This window comes from Xenopus laevis, chromosome 2L, assembly GCF_017654675.1.
Source record: "Xenopus laevis strain J_2021 chromosome 2L, Xenopus_laevis_v10.1, whole genome shotgun sequence".
In the NCBI taxonomy this organism is placed as follows: Eukaryota; Metazoa; Chordata; class Amphibia; order Anura; family Pipidae; genus Xenopus; species Xenopus laevis.
This window is the reverse complement of record NC_054373.1, coordinates 26956903-26969667: the sequence shown is the minus strand read 5'-3', so window position 1 is coordinate 26969667 and position 12765 is coordinate 26956903. Positions and strand designations below refer to the sequence as shown.

The window sequence follows — 12765 nt, the reverse complement described above, 5'->3', positions numbered from 1 at the left end:
CATTGAAAAGCACTGAATTGCTTCGACATATACCTGAATGGCATACAGCTTGGACCCAAAGTGAGCAAGTCTAAATCTAATTCTATAATCTCACAGTTATACAACTCCATAAGTATGCACCATACCATAAATATAAGCAACATTTGATATTACTGAAGAACACACCATCCACATAGCGGCAAAGTCTACATGAGAACGCTAATAATAATTGCAGCAAAATCTCAGCCCATATGTTGCCTACTATTAATCATTGAAGAAACATATATCAAAGTCTATACGACATGCAGCAAGAAAAAATCTAAATAAAGCATGTTTGTCAAAGAAATTTGTTAGATCCTAGATGGCAATGTTCATTAAACATGTGACTGAAGCGAACAAAGCACTGGATGTTAATAAAGCACGAGCCATGCATCACATGACATAGCGTTGTAGCAGTTTGTTCCTTAAGCAGTTCCCAAAAGATAATTTAAAGAGACACCAGAAAATAAAATGTTTTTGTATTTGTCATAATTATTTTTGAATGCTATTTATAATTTTGCCATAAAAGTATTTGTGTGATGCTTTTACATTAACTTTCTTGCCACCGTATAGCTCTAGGAGGGGCCTGCCATATTTGTGCAGCAATAGTCCGTTAGCATTAGAAACAAACAGACTGGCTGAGAAGAGACAGTCAGGTTGGCAAAACAGTCAGGTTTAGGAACTTCAAGTTGCAATTACTTACAAAATCAGAACGATTAGCAAAAAATCAACATGACCCATACACAACTTTTGATGTAGATTAATATTTTGAAAAGAACATTTTTAGTGTCAGTATCACTTTAAAGGTATACTATCAGGGGAAAACTTTTTTTTTCCAAGACGCATCGGTTAATGGAGCTGCTCCAGCAGACTTCTGCACTTACATCGATTTTTCAAAAGAGCAAACTGATTTTTTACATTTTATTTTGAAATATGGCATGGGGCTAGACATATTGTCAGTTTCCCAGGAGAGCCCAGTCATGTGACTTGTGCTCTGATAAACTTCAGTGACTCTTTACTCCTGTACTGCAAGTTTGAGCGATATCACTTCCTCTTCCCCAGCCGATGGATAGACGAATCACCTTTTCTGAAGACGCGCGCAAACGGAGTTTCTGTAAGTTATATCTTAATAAAGACTTAGCGATTTAAAAGTTTTATATTTCTTTGGGGTTTTTTTTCGTTCTACACTAACAAATTTTTTATTAAAAAAATTGATGTTTCTGGTCCTTTAAAACGCTGAAGCATTTTCTGTGTTGCATCTCAGCAGTTGTGAGATCTATTTAATACCCTCACAGAATAATATATTAAAAAAGTTTTTCGCAACCCATAGTAACCAATGAGATGTTTTGTTTTCAAATTAGCTAACCAGTAAATGTTACCTGGTGGCTGGTCACTTTGGGTTACTTAGGAAGTACCGAACCTTGTAAGAGTTGGAAAGTCTCTGTTTATCTATCCCTTAAGATATGCTGTGTGTACCGAAGCCTGTATATTTAATGAGTTGGGGGTAAATATACTGTATAACGCCTACTTTTACTCTTTAGTAAATTGCATCCATTTTTATTTGCACAATAAACATGATAACGTCTTCTAGAGACAGCTATGGGAGAACCCTGACACATGCCTTTACCTAGGTAATGGGGAAGTCCAAAAGGGGATGGGATGAGTGATGCAGATGCATATTCTCCTATTGTTGACCGAGACCTTGAAAACAATTTACGTCCTGTGCTTCCCTATTGATAAATAATATTTTCCTTTCTAAACGTTTATGTAGCAGCCTAGCCCCCTCCCTCAAAACCAAACCCTAAATCTACCAAACCATAAAACCTCAGACCCTGGTGATTCAGAGCTAATAAAAACTCATATGCTTCCCTCAGTGTTGGATTCAGATACGTGTGTTTGTTTTGTGTATGATGCATGGAATTAAGACCGTAAGCTCCACGGGGGAAGTATCCCTAAAATCAGCACAGACAAGATTAGCAATGTAAAGGTATATTTAGTACTTTTAATTGCCCTTAAAAGCATTGTTCACCTTTGAGATAACTTTTAATATGACGTAGAGAGTGATATTCAAAGACAATAGCAATGCTTTTCATTTAATATTATTTGTGGCTTCTGCATTATTTAGCTTTTTATTCAGCGCCTCTCCAGTTTGCAATTTCATTAAGAGTCAAAAAGAAAAAGGTAAACATTTCAAAAATGCTGCTCAGAATTACCTATTCTAAAACATACTAAAAGTTAACAAAAAAAGGGAGACAACCCCTTTAAAATGAAGGCTTTATATGCAAATGCATAGGTCAACATTGGTTGCCGAATTAGCAGCTCCAGATTGAGCTGGCAGTTTATTTGACCATGGATGGAGCCAAATAAATGGCTTCCTGATTTATATTTGATAAGGGCTCGGCCAAATACCGTATCAAACAATAAGGCTGGACTATTTTGCCTACAATGGACCGTGTGGTCCTGTCCAAAAAGATCTTGTGCTTGAATTAGACCAATTCTGTCACCACTTAAAGGAGAAGGAAAGCTACGGAGGCATTTTATTGCCAATAGATTAGCTGCAATAGTGCAAGCTAGAATGCTATATTTATTCTGTAGAATGTTTTACTATACCTGAGTAAAAAGCTGTAGAAACTCTCTGTTTGTTTAGGAGCTGCAGTATTAATGTGGTGTGACATCACTTCCTGCCTGAGTCTCTCCCTGCTCTGGGCTCAGATTACAGCAGAGGAGGGGGGAAGAGGAGCAAACTGAGCATGCTCTTGCCCAGGGCAATGAGGTTTAAGATGAAAACAGGAAGTCTGATACAGAAGCCCATGTGTACACAATAGAAGGAAAGAAATGTGGTGTTTCTTTTGACAGGGGACTCAGAGCAGCACTACTTTGAGGGTTAACTGGTATATTTAGGTGGACCTTTCTGATAAGGCTTACTTATTTTTAACCTTTCCTTCTCCTTTAAGCAGCCTCAATAGAGCAAAAATACATTCATTTGTTAACCTCTCTAAATAAAAAGATATACCCATCTGCACATTAGCTGCACAACACACATTATATCACAAGAACCTACCTCCCCAGTACTTTTTGGGACACTTTGGTTCACTATGCAGAAAGATCAAATTTACAGGCAATCTCCCATAGATTCCATTTTAACCAAATAACTTTTTCAATTATTTTTAGGTAGACTTAAGGTAATAGACTTAAAAGTAGACTTTTAAATTACAGAAAGACTTCTCTTTGGCAAAACTACTGGTCCTGAGCATTCTGGATAACAGATTGCAAAAACGGGTAGCGTTAACGTATGTATTGCAGTGGAAAGCAAGACCAAGCACTTGTGTGTAAGAGCCTTAGACACTTTGGCTAATCCTCCTCACCACCTTAAACACATAAAAGCCTTTTGTGAAATCAGCAGCCTCAACTGGCCTTCAAAAAGGCAGCCATATGACAGCTGTGTGATATCGCACTGCACAGAGCAGGCAAAGGCAAGATAAATATGCTTAAAAAAAAACCCTAAAAAAAAACAGCGTAATGAAGGAATCAACAAATGTGCTGCGTGGCCAGAGGCACCTCTTCACATGCGCAAGTTGCTAATTACAGATCATTATAAAACAGCTGGGTAATTAACCATTTCTTTACCTATGTAAAACACAGACTGTGAATAATACCTCAAACTACAACATTAACATTAAATGAGGACACCAGCAGTATTTGCTCACCTGTTTTGGGAGACCAAATGTCAATTAGAAGTCGAATGGGGATTTTTTTTAAAAGCCGGCCTTGCATGGTTGAGAAACCATGACTTGCATTAGCAAGTTCCTCTGTTATATGGACCAGGCGGTTGAGGTGCCTTGTATCTGTTTGGGGCTGTGCTTCCAAATCGAATGGGACGGAGAGTCAACATACAGTTGCTCCTAGTGAGAAAAATGAAATGTCCACACAACTAAAGCTGGCCACAGACGTAAAGATCCGAATCAACGTACGATTGTACTTCCCCATCTTCCGACCTGCCACTAAACATTCCGATCAAATAAAGTAGAAAAAAACAGATCAGCTTATGTTCTGCCCCTGACAACAATCGTACGAAAGTTATGCCCGACCAAAGCTAGTGACAGTCTCCCTCTGAAAATCGTACGATCAGCAATACATGCAGAGATATTACCTGCGGCCGACAGAAATCTTTTAACCTGTCCGATCGACCAATCTCCGCCGGATGAAAAAAGGTCGGGACTCTCCACACACGGTCCGAAAATCGTACGAATCCTCGATTCGTACGATCAGATCTTTGCATCTATGGCCAGCTTTAGGGCAATGGCAGATCTGCTCTGTGCCACATCTAGATTGAGTTTTAATAATATCAGCTTGTGTGCAGTCACACAAGCCAGGGCCGGATTTCTGGTTACAGCCAGGGCCGGATTTTTGGTTACAGCGCCCAGAGAGCGTCCTGCGTCGATGACTATCCCCCAACCCCATCGTGCACATGTGCAACCTTCAATTTGCCTCGAGGCGGGACATGCAGCAAAGTGAGGCTGGGCAGCATGCCTCCCCTTAACTTGTGCCGCACTAGGCCGGGCCTTTGTGGCCTTGCCACAAATCCAGGCTTTAACAAAGCAGAGGCAGGTTGACTCCTGCATTGTTCCACTGCATGTGACTGCACACAAGAGTATCTTATTGAAATTAATAGATATGGGGCATGGAACAGATTTTTTGCAGGCAGAGACAAGTGGATCTATTCCATGCCCTATCTCTATGCTCCATCTGCCCTTGCCCTTTCTGATGGCAGAAAAATGTTGATGGAGAAGACCGAGTAATTTATTACTGGGCAGACTAATAGAAGGCCCATCAGCCTGATGTAGCCCTCCCAAGGGTTTTTATGGCCCCTAGTCTGCTCCAGGACTCCATGAACTTATTTTATGACATCAACTTTTTATACACTCTGTCTCTCATATATGATGTATGAGTAATACATATAATAAGTCTAAGAGGACTGATTTAGTACAATGAGGATAACTTACAGTACCTATACCCGATTAATACACCAGAGCTCCAAGCAGAGAAAGCAGCCTGTTAATATACCTGACGGGAGTATATAATTACATATCATCCAGCAAACTAAAAGCTCAGTGGCAGCATGCTCCCATGTGGCAGGCCTGTGAGACACCTATATTGATGTAATTCAGCAAGGGGATTAAAACAAACCCGGGCAATAACTGATCTACATTTCACCCCGGAGATATAATAAAACTGTTCACTCTCAGATCAACATGGTGGAACTGCCTATTTAAAGGAAAACTATACCCCCCAAACAATGTAGGTCTCTATAAAAAGATATTGCATAAAACAGCACATATGTAAAATCCTGCTTCATGTAAATAAACCATTTTCATAATAATATACTTTTCTAGTAGTATGTGCCATTGGGTAATCAAATAGAAAATTGCCATTTTAAAAAATAAGGGCCGCCCACTGGGATCGTAGGATTCACTGTACTCACAAACATACCAACAAACCATACATGTTAGGTCACATGAGCCAATTAACAGACAGAGTTGTGTCTTTTGCTTCCTCACTTCTTCCTGTTACAGTTATTCGAGTTGTAGTATTTCTGGTCAGGTGATCTCTGAGACAGCACACAGACCATCACAAAATGGTGGCTCAAGGCAAGAGATGTAAAAGGGCAATATTTACTTAAATATATATTCCAGTTTGGTAAGATTCTTTAATATGCCACTTAATATGATATGAACTATCTGTTGCTTAAGTGTTCATTTTGGGGGTATAGTTTTCCTTTAAAGGAGAAGGAAAGGTTCTCAACAAAAATGGCACTAAAAGATTTAACATACATGTGCCTCCTGAGTCGCTGTATTAGCGCTTCTCTATTCAGATCTATTTAGAAGTTACGCGTCTTATAAGTGTCTTCTTTATGCAGGATATTGCCGGTGCCATTTTCAAATCGGTGATGTCACTTCCCCTCCGCAGCTCCTCCACATTGCGCATGCGTTCATTTTTTTTTTTCACTTCGGTTGACACACCATCAAAGCTGCTGCGCATTGTGTATACACTAACAGTGTGGAGATCGTAAATCTACCTTTCATTTTAGGCTCCTGCTATTAAATAACTCCCACATGTCTGCGCTTACTACACAGCAAACCACTTGAAACATAGAGGGGAGGTTAGCTTCAATGGAAAAAGTTACGATGCAAACGTGGATTAAGTGGGTGGGGCTAACGGCGTCAAGCATTTCTGCACGTTCAAGCTCAATATGCAAATGAAGAATGAGAAGAATGGAGCTCTCTGCTGTGAAGTGCGCATGTCTTTGCCCGGGGAAATCTCTGTTCAGGGAGAAAAGGAAGCTGCACAGGCTTGGAACAGGTACTGCATTCAGTGACATGACTTTGCCATTTCATAGGCAAACTAAGCAACAGGACGGTGAGTTAGGGAAACATGTTTCTGGCTATATTAAGGCTAGGTTTTTGAGATAATGTTGTTTTTAGACTTTCCTTCTCCTTTAAGGCACAAACAGGGAGAATGTAATAACAGTCACCTAGAATACTAGAGTAGAAATTTGTTTTATAGAAACGTAGTCATACATATAGGCCGAACACCTGCCCTGTCTTTACACAATGTGTAAATATCAAGACAAATGGAGGGAGGCGCATTCCAAGTTCCATCCCGTTACACGGCTGCCCGTGTTACTCTGAAGCGCACTGAAAAGAAGCCGTTGTATTTCCAGCAGGAAATGGAGGCCTCTGTTTCCTGTGGAAAAAGCAACAGGTTGACCTGGCAACAAACAAGTGAGAAGGAGGATTCCCTCCCTCCTGTCACAGTAGTCACAAATGTTACTTGAGGCTGGGGAGACTTCAGTTCTGCTGAAAAAGGCTGCTGTGACTTTATGTATGTCACTTCAGGTTTCTTGGCCTCCAGCATGAAAAGCCTAGTTTGGATAACTAAAATGGATGAAAACACCACCCACTGTTTGCCTATAAGGCAGCGTTTCAGGGTGCCTCTGGTGAGTTTGTGTTTTATTAACCCTCTAAGGATACAAAAAAGAACAAAAGGCACAAACACTTCAGATCTGGCATCTTGGGGAGGGAGGGAATGGATAAGAATAAGGACAGACTATTTAATTGCTCTATTGTTTTTATATATATATATATATATATATATATATATATATATATATATATATATATATATATATATATATATATATATATATATATATATATATTTATATATATATTTATAACCTTTTTATTCCCTACACAAAAAGCCAGAAAACTCACTGCCACATAACGTGTGAAGTCTATGGCGTCTTCTCGTTCAACTTCCAAGTAAGTAACACGTCTATGGTAATTGAGATTGACAGCATTTAACAATCTCAAATCCAGACTCTCACAGTATTTAGAGAGCCACTGCTGAAGCTGTGAAAGAAACCCTGACTTTCGATTCTGCTATTCTGTCTGGTTGCTAGGGTCGGCGACTGACAGCAACCCAAAGGCATATTCACTTAGAAAAAGGTTTGAATAGAAGTCTATCCAGCCTCCATTAACATTTCTGTTATTTAGTAAAACCACTGTGACGTCTTCAACCAAACTATAAACATTTCCAACCTACATATTTAAACGTTAGTACTTTTTAGAAAGCCCCTGTAACAGCTAAAATGCTTCTCTCACGAGAGGTCACTTAGGGTGGCCATATACTGGCTGACCTACACGAATCAGACTGGAAACGAAAAAACACACAAATGTTGTGCAATTTGGCCATCAACATACAGATCTGGCAGAGAGCAAGGACAAGCTTAATCTGCAGAAACGCCACCCATGCTTTTTGCTATATAATTCTACTTTGATGTTATATGTTTGTCCAGCACCTGTAAATAAAACATTTCAAAATTTGATCTGAAAATAGCTCTGATCCCCTTGGTGTGTAGAAGGCAGTAGATGACACCTGACCCCCTGTTTATCCCCATCTATGTAGTAAAACAGTGATATTCTAGTCTGTTACTCTAATGGACAACCCAAAGGCACTATTTTACCAGTGCAGGCTTAAATGACATATTAAAAAATGCAATATTGATAAATTAAGTAAACATAAAATCACTGGGGGGGGGTCCAATATGTTAGGCATCCCCACTGATTCAAATCGTTAACATGGTACCGCAGGCCAGAGCTCTTCTTAAAATAAAAACCGCAGGCCAGAGCTCTTCTTAAAATAAAAACCGCAGGCCAGAGCTCTTCTTAAAATAAAAACTGGCAAGGGTATATTCTTCTGAGCACCGACATCCTCAAAGCTGTTTCCGAGCAAACCGCGAGCCCAACCCTTGTAACCTTGCATTGTTTTGAGTAATAGACTGGAACATAAACAGTAGATGGTCTGAATAGAAAGAGAAAAAAATAGCAATAACACTACATCTGTAGCCTTACAAAGCATTTGATTTTTAGATAGGGTCAGTGACCACCATTCGAATGTTAGAAAGAGTCAGCAGAAGAAAACGACTCAAAAACAATAAAAATAAATAAATAATGAAGATCAAAGGAAAAGTTGCTTAGAATTGGCCATTCTATAACATACTAATGGTTAACTTTAAGGTGAACCATCCCTTTAATCCAAATGCTAGAGTTTCAATATTAATATATTTTATCATGTATCTTTCTGAGGAGACCCCTCTCCCCCCCATTTTTTTAAATGGAACACAGGAAGGGCCAGTGGGGGGCGGGCACCAAAAGGGGGCGGTCTGTGTTGCAACAGGGGCGGGGCTACATGGTGTGCCACAAAAGGGGTGGAGCAACATCGCAGAGATCTCCACAGCGCTGGAAAAAACGGTAAGTTCTGTGCGAATTGGGGGCAGGCCAGGGGCTTTTTTGAAAGGGTATTACAAATTACCGGCAACTGCATTGCCGGTAAATTTGTAGTACCGGCCAGGCCTTGGCAGGTGTTTTACCGGCTAGGCCGGTAAAATACCGGCCGGGTGGCAACTCTAAACACAGGTAACATTACAAACTGCAGAGCAAAAGGTTCAAAAAGCCCCACAGAAAATTGATTTGCAAATAGAAGAAGAAAACCATTGCTTGTATCATACTTAGAAGTGAGAACAATATTAGTGAAAACTAAGGGGTTATTTATCAAACCTCCATTTTTTTCTCGTCTGGGTTTTTTGGGGGTGAAAACTCAAAAAAAACTTAAGATACTAAAAGTTGGAAACCGAAAATCCGCCACAGTCGTGTAGAAGTCAATGGCAGATGTCCCTTTTACAATTTGAAGATATTGTGATTTGCACCGGTTTTCATCCGATAATCCGAAACTTTGGAGTTTAGCGATTCTAGCATCAAATACATAAAATTTGTACGATTTGAGTTTTCGCTCGATTTGAGTCTTTTCTCGCAAACAATTTTATTTTATTAATAAACAATTTAAAATTGTGGATGGGAGTTTGGTTCAGCTTGGTTTAATAAAAAGCTGTTTAAATTCGAGTTTAATAAATAACCACACTAAATTTTAAGTGTCACTAATATTGTGCCTAGCTCATACTGCCTCCTTTTGTTTTGGCCACATAACAGCCATTGTTGAATTTAACAATAGTGCACCTAAGCCTCATTGCAGACCACTATATTGCCCCCTTTGCCACAAGCAAATCATAATCCTCCTGCAAATCACCAGGCAGCTGGGACGTGGGCAGCAATGCAAATTAATATAAAGCACAGCGAGGATAGAAGCCATAGATGTATATTGGGACTATATAGAGGTGCAAGGCCAAAGGCAACAAACTTTTATACAAGTCATGGAACTCCCATTTACATTAATCCTACATTGTATTCATAAGGACACCCCTAAAGGGGTGGTTCACCTTTAGGTTTACTTTTAGTATATTATAGAATGGCCAATTCTAAGCAACTTTTCAATTTGTCTTCATTATAAAATTTTTTAATGAATTGTCTTCTTCTGACTCTTTTCAGTTTTCAAATAGGGGTCACTGGCCTCATCTAAAAAAAACGAATGCTCTGTAAGGCTACACATTTATTGTTATTGCTATTTTTTTTTTTATTACTCATCTTTCTACTCACGCCTCTCCTATCTATATTCCAGTCTCTTGTTTAAATCGGTGCATGGTTGCTAGGGTAATTTGGACCCTCGCAACCAGATTACTGTAACTGCAAACTGGAGAGCTGCTGAATAAAAAGTTTTTTAAATAACTCAAAAAACACAAATAATAGAAAATGAAAACCAATTGCAAATTGTCTCAGATTATCACCCTCTAGTCTACATCATACTAAAAGTTAACTAAAAGGTGAACGACCCCTTTAATATAAATAACACGTAGCAGGTAAGTCAGGCATGTTTCAGTTAAGGCTTTGACTGGATGATGGGAGTTGTAGCTCATGCACAGTTCGTATGTATTCCTTAAGCTGGACATAGACGCAAAGGTCCGATCTTACGAGTCTCTGTTTTGTACGATTTTAAGGCCGTGTGAGGAGCGTCACAATATTTTTTGAGATGCCGATTGGTTGTTCAGATGAAAGGACAGGTTAGAACATTTCTGTCGGCTACCGATAATATCTCTGCATGTATCAGAGGGAGACTTTTGTCGGACATAACTTTTGTACGATTGCTGTCAGGGGCAGAACTTAGTCTGATCTGTTCTTTTACTACTTTATTTGATGTGAATGGTTAGTGGCAGGTCGGGAGATGGCACGGAACGATCATTAGTCCGATGTGAAGGTAAATCTGCACCACTTTTAGTCACATAAATGGCCACAACAAGCAAGCGTTCCATATTCATTCCTCCTGGCACAAACCGGACACAAGCTACAAGGCAAGGTCACGGCTGTATAATAAATCCATTAGAACGCTAACTTTACCGGCAACAACAATAAACATGTCGTTAACATTCTTCCCCTTGCAACCAGTGTTAATAAGTACCATGATATCACAGTGCCAATTTATTTTCACCTGCCCCCCATTTTGGTTAGCCTCCCATTACAGACACAGATAGCAAGTTTTCCAACTAGATCCGAGGCTCATCCATGCGTTTCAGGAACGAAGGAGTGCTCTAAGGCTGTGGCCCTCAGCTAGAGCTCTCAGGCATTTGCTACTGGGAGTTGTAGTTGAGCAGCTGTTAAAGGGCAACATACTCGCAGACATGTATAAGAGTACATCATAGCAGGGCAGCCAGAAACATCAGAGAATGAGATAATTCTGTTATTCTACTACTCCCAGCACTTAAAAGCAGTCCTTGGGTGCAGGGAGTTGTTTGATACCAACTGATTAGTCTCAGGGCAGGAGTGATGTATAAAGTCTCTCTCCCCTCATGTGTATTGAGCCCCTGTCTGCACAAGTAACAGCTCGCTCTCCCTTAACAGTGTGTGCGGGTCGCAGACTAGTCGGCCCTGCCTGATCCTCCCCCACTAAATACAGCGGCACAGAGGAAATAACTGTAGCCAGTGAAGCAATAAGCCCAGCCAGTCAGCAGCCCCACACCTTAGGCGAGTCAGCGGGAGGCTCTGGGCACAGAGCAGGGCACTTCCACCGACTTTGGAACGGGCATAGCAGACTGGCAGTGGCACAGGGCACGTAGCGGGCGCCTCGCTTTGTCTCTCTCTCTCTCTCTATGCAGCGCGCACGACTTACTTGTGTAGCTGTGGCCTTTATTCCATGGAAGCTGTATCCGCTAGCGCAGCTGTGTGAGAGCGGCTCTGGGCTACGGGATCCCAGGGGCGGGGGGAGGCGCCTGCGTGTGCACAGTGTGTGAGTCTGTGTATGTGCGGGGGGCTGGGATGGGGGAGGTGAGGGTTATGGACTGAGGATGTGCCAGGGTACTAGTCCACTGATTGTGGCTATCCCATGTATGTAGCCATAGATATAGTACTAGCTGTGCCCTCGGATCCCCCTCCCCCTGCTCGGTACGTGGGAATGGCTGCTTAGCGGCGCTGTGTATAACGCCTGCCTCCCTGGGTTGCCAAGTCTGGACTGAGAATCAAAATAGGCCCTGTCATTAAACATACACAGAGGCCCAAACAGACCCCCACCTGCCCATTAAATAGTGTCTGTATGTGGCAGCTTACTGCAGCCCTTCTGGCATCTGCCAGAACCCACAGATTGCCAGTCCGGGCCTGCCAGCCAGGGTTGACTAAGAGTCAAAATAGGCCCTGGCATTTCAGATACACAGAGGCCCAATCAGCCCCTAACAGCCCTCTAAATACCGACTTTCTATGGCATCTTATAGCAGCCCCTCTGGCATTTGCCAGAACCCACAGATTGCCAGTCCGGGCCTGATCTAATTCTCAAAACCAGCCAAAGTCAGCTACAAAACCAGCCCAAAACTAGTCATTGTTAAAGGGAAAACATGTTTTTTTTTCAAAACACATTGGTTAATAATGCTGCCCCAGCAGAATTCTGCACTGAAATCCATTTTTCAAAAGAGCAAACAGATTTTTTTTTATATTCAATTTTGAAATCTGACATGGGGCTAGACATATTGTCAATTTCCCAGCTGCCCCCAGTCATGTGACTTGTGCCTGCACTTTAGGAGAGAAATGCTTCCTGGCAGGCTGATGTTTTATCTTGTGTTAGGGAGCTGCTATCTGGTTACCTTCCCATTGTTCTTTTGTTTGGCTGCTGGGGGGGGGGAAAGGGAGGGGGATGATATCACTCTAACTTGCAATACAGCACTAAATAGTGATTGAAGTTTATCAGAGCACAAGTCACATGAATGGGTGAAATATTCGCCCATTCAAGGACAGGCACGGATAAAAATTGGCA

The 12765-nt window shown here is 41.1% G+C and overlaps 1 protein-coding gene across 1 annotated transcript in view; it reads right to left on the bottom strand.

Moving 5' to 3' along the window:
- The window catches only part of st3gal6.L (ST3 beta-galactoside alpha-2,3-sialyltransferase 6 L homeolog), a 90272-nt gene extending 78428 nt beyond the window's left edge, over positions 1-11844 (bottom strand). Inside the window, exon 1 of the mRNA XM_041580912.1 lies at positions 11635-11844. The gene's annotated coding sequence lies outside the window, so the exon portion shown is untranslated. The remainder of the gene's footprint in view (positions 1-11634) is intronic.
- Positions 11845-12765: the final 921 nt, after the last annotated feature.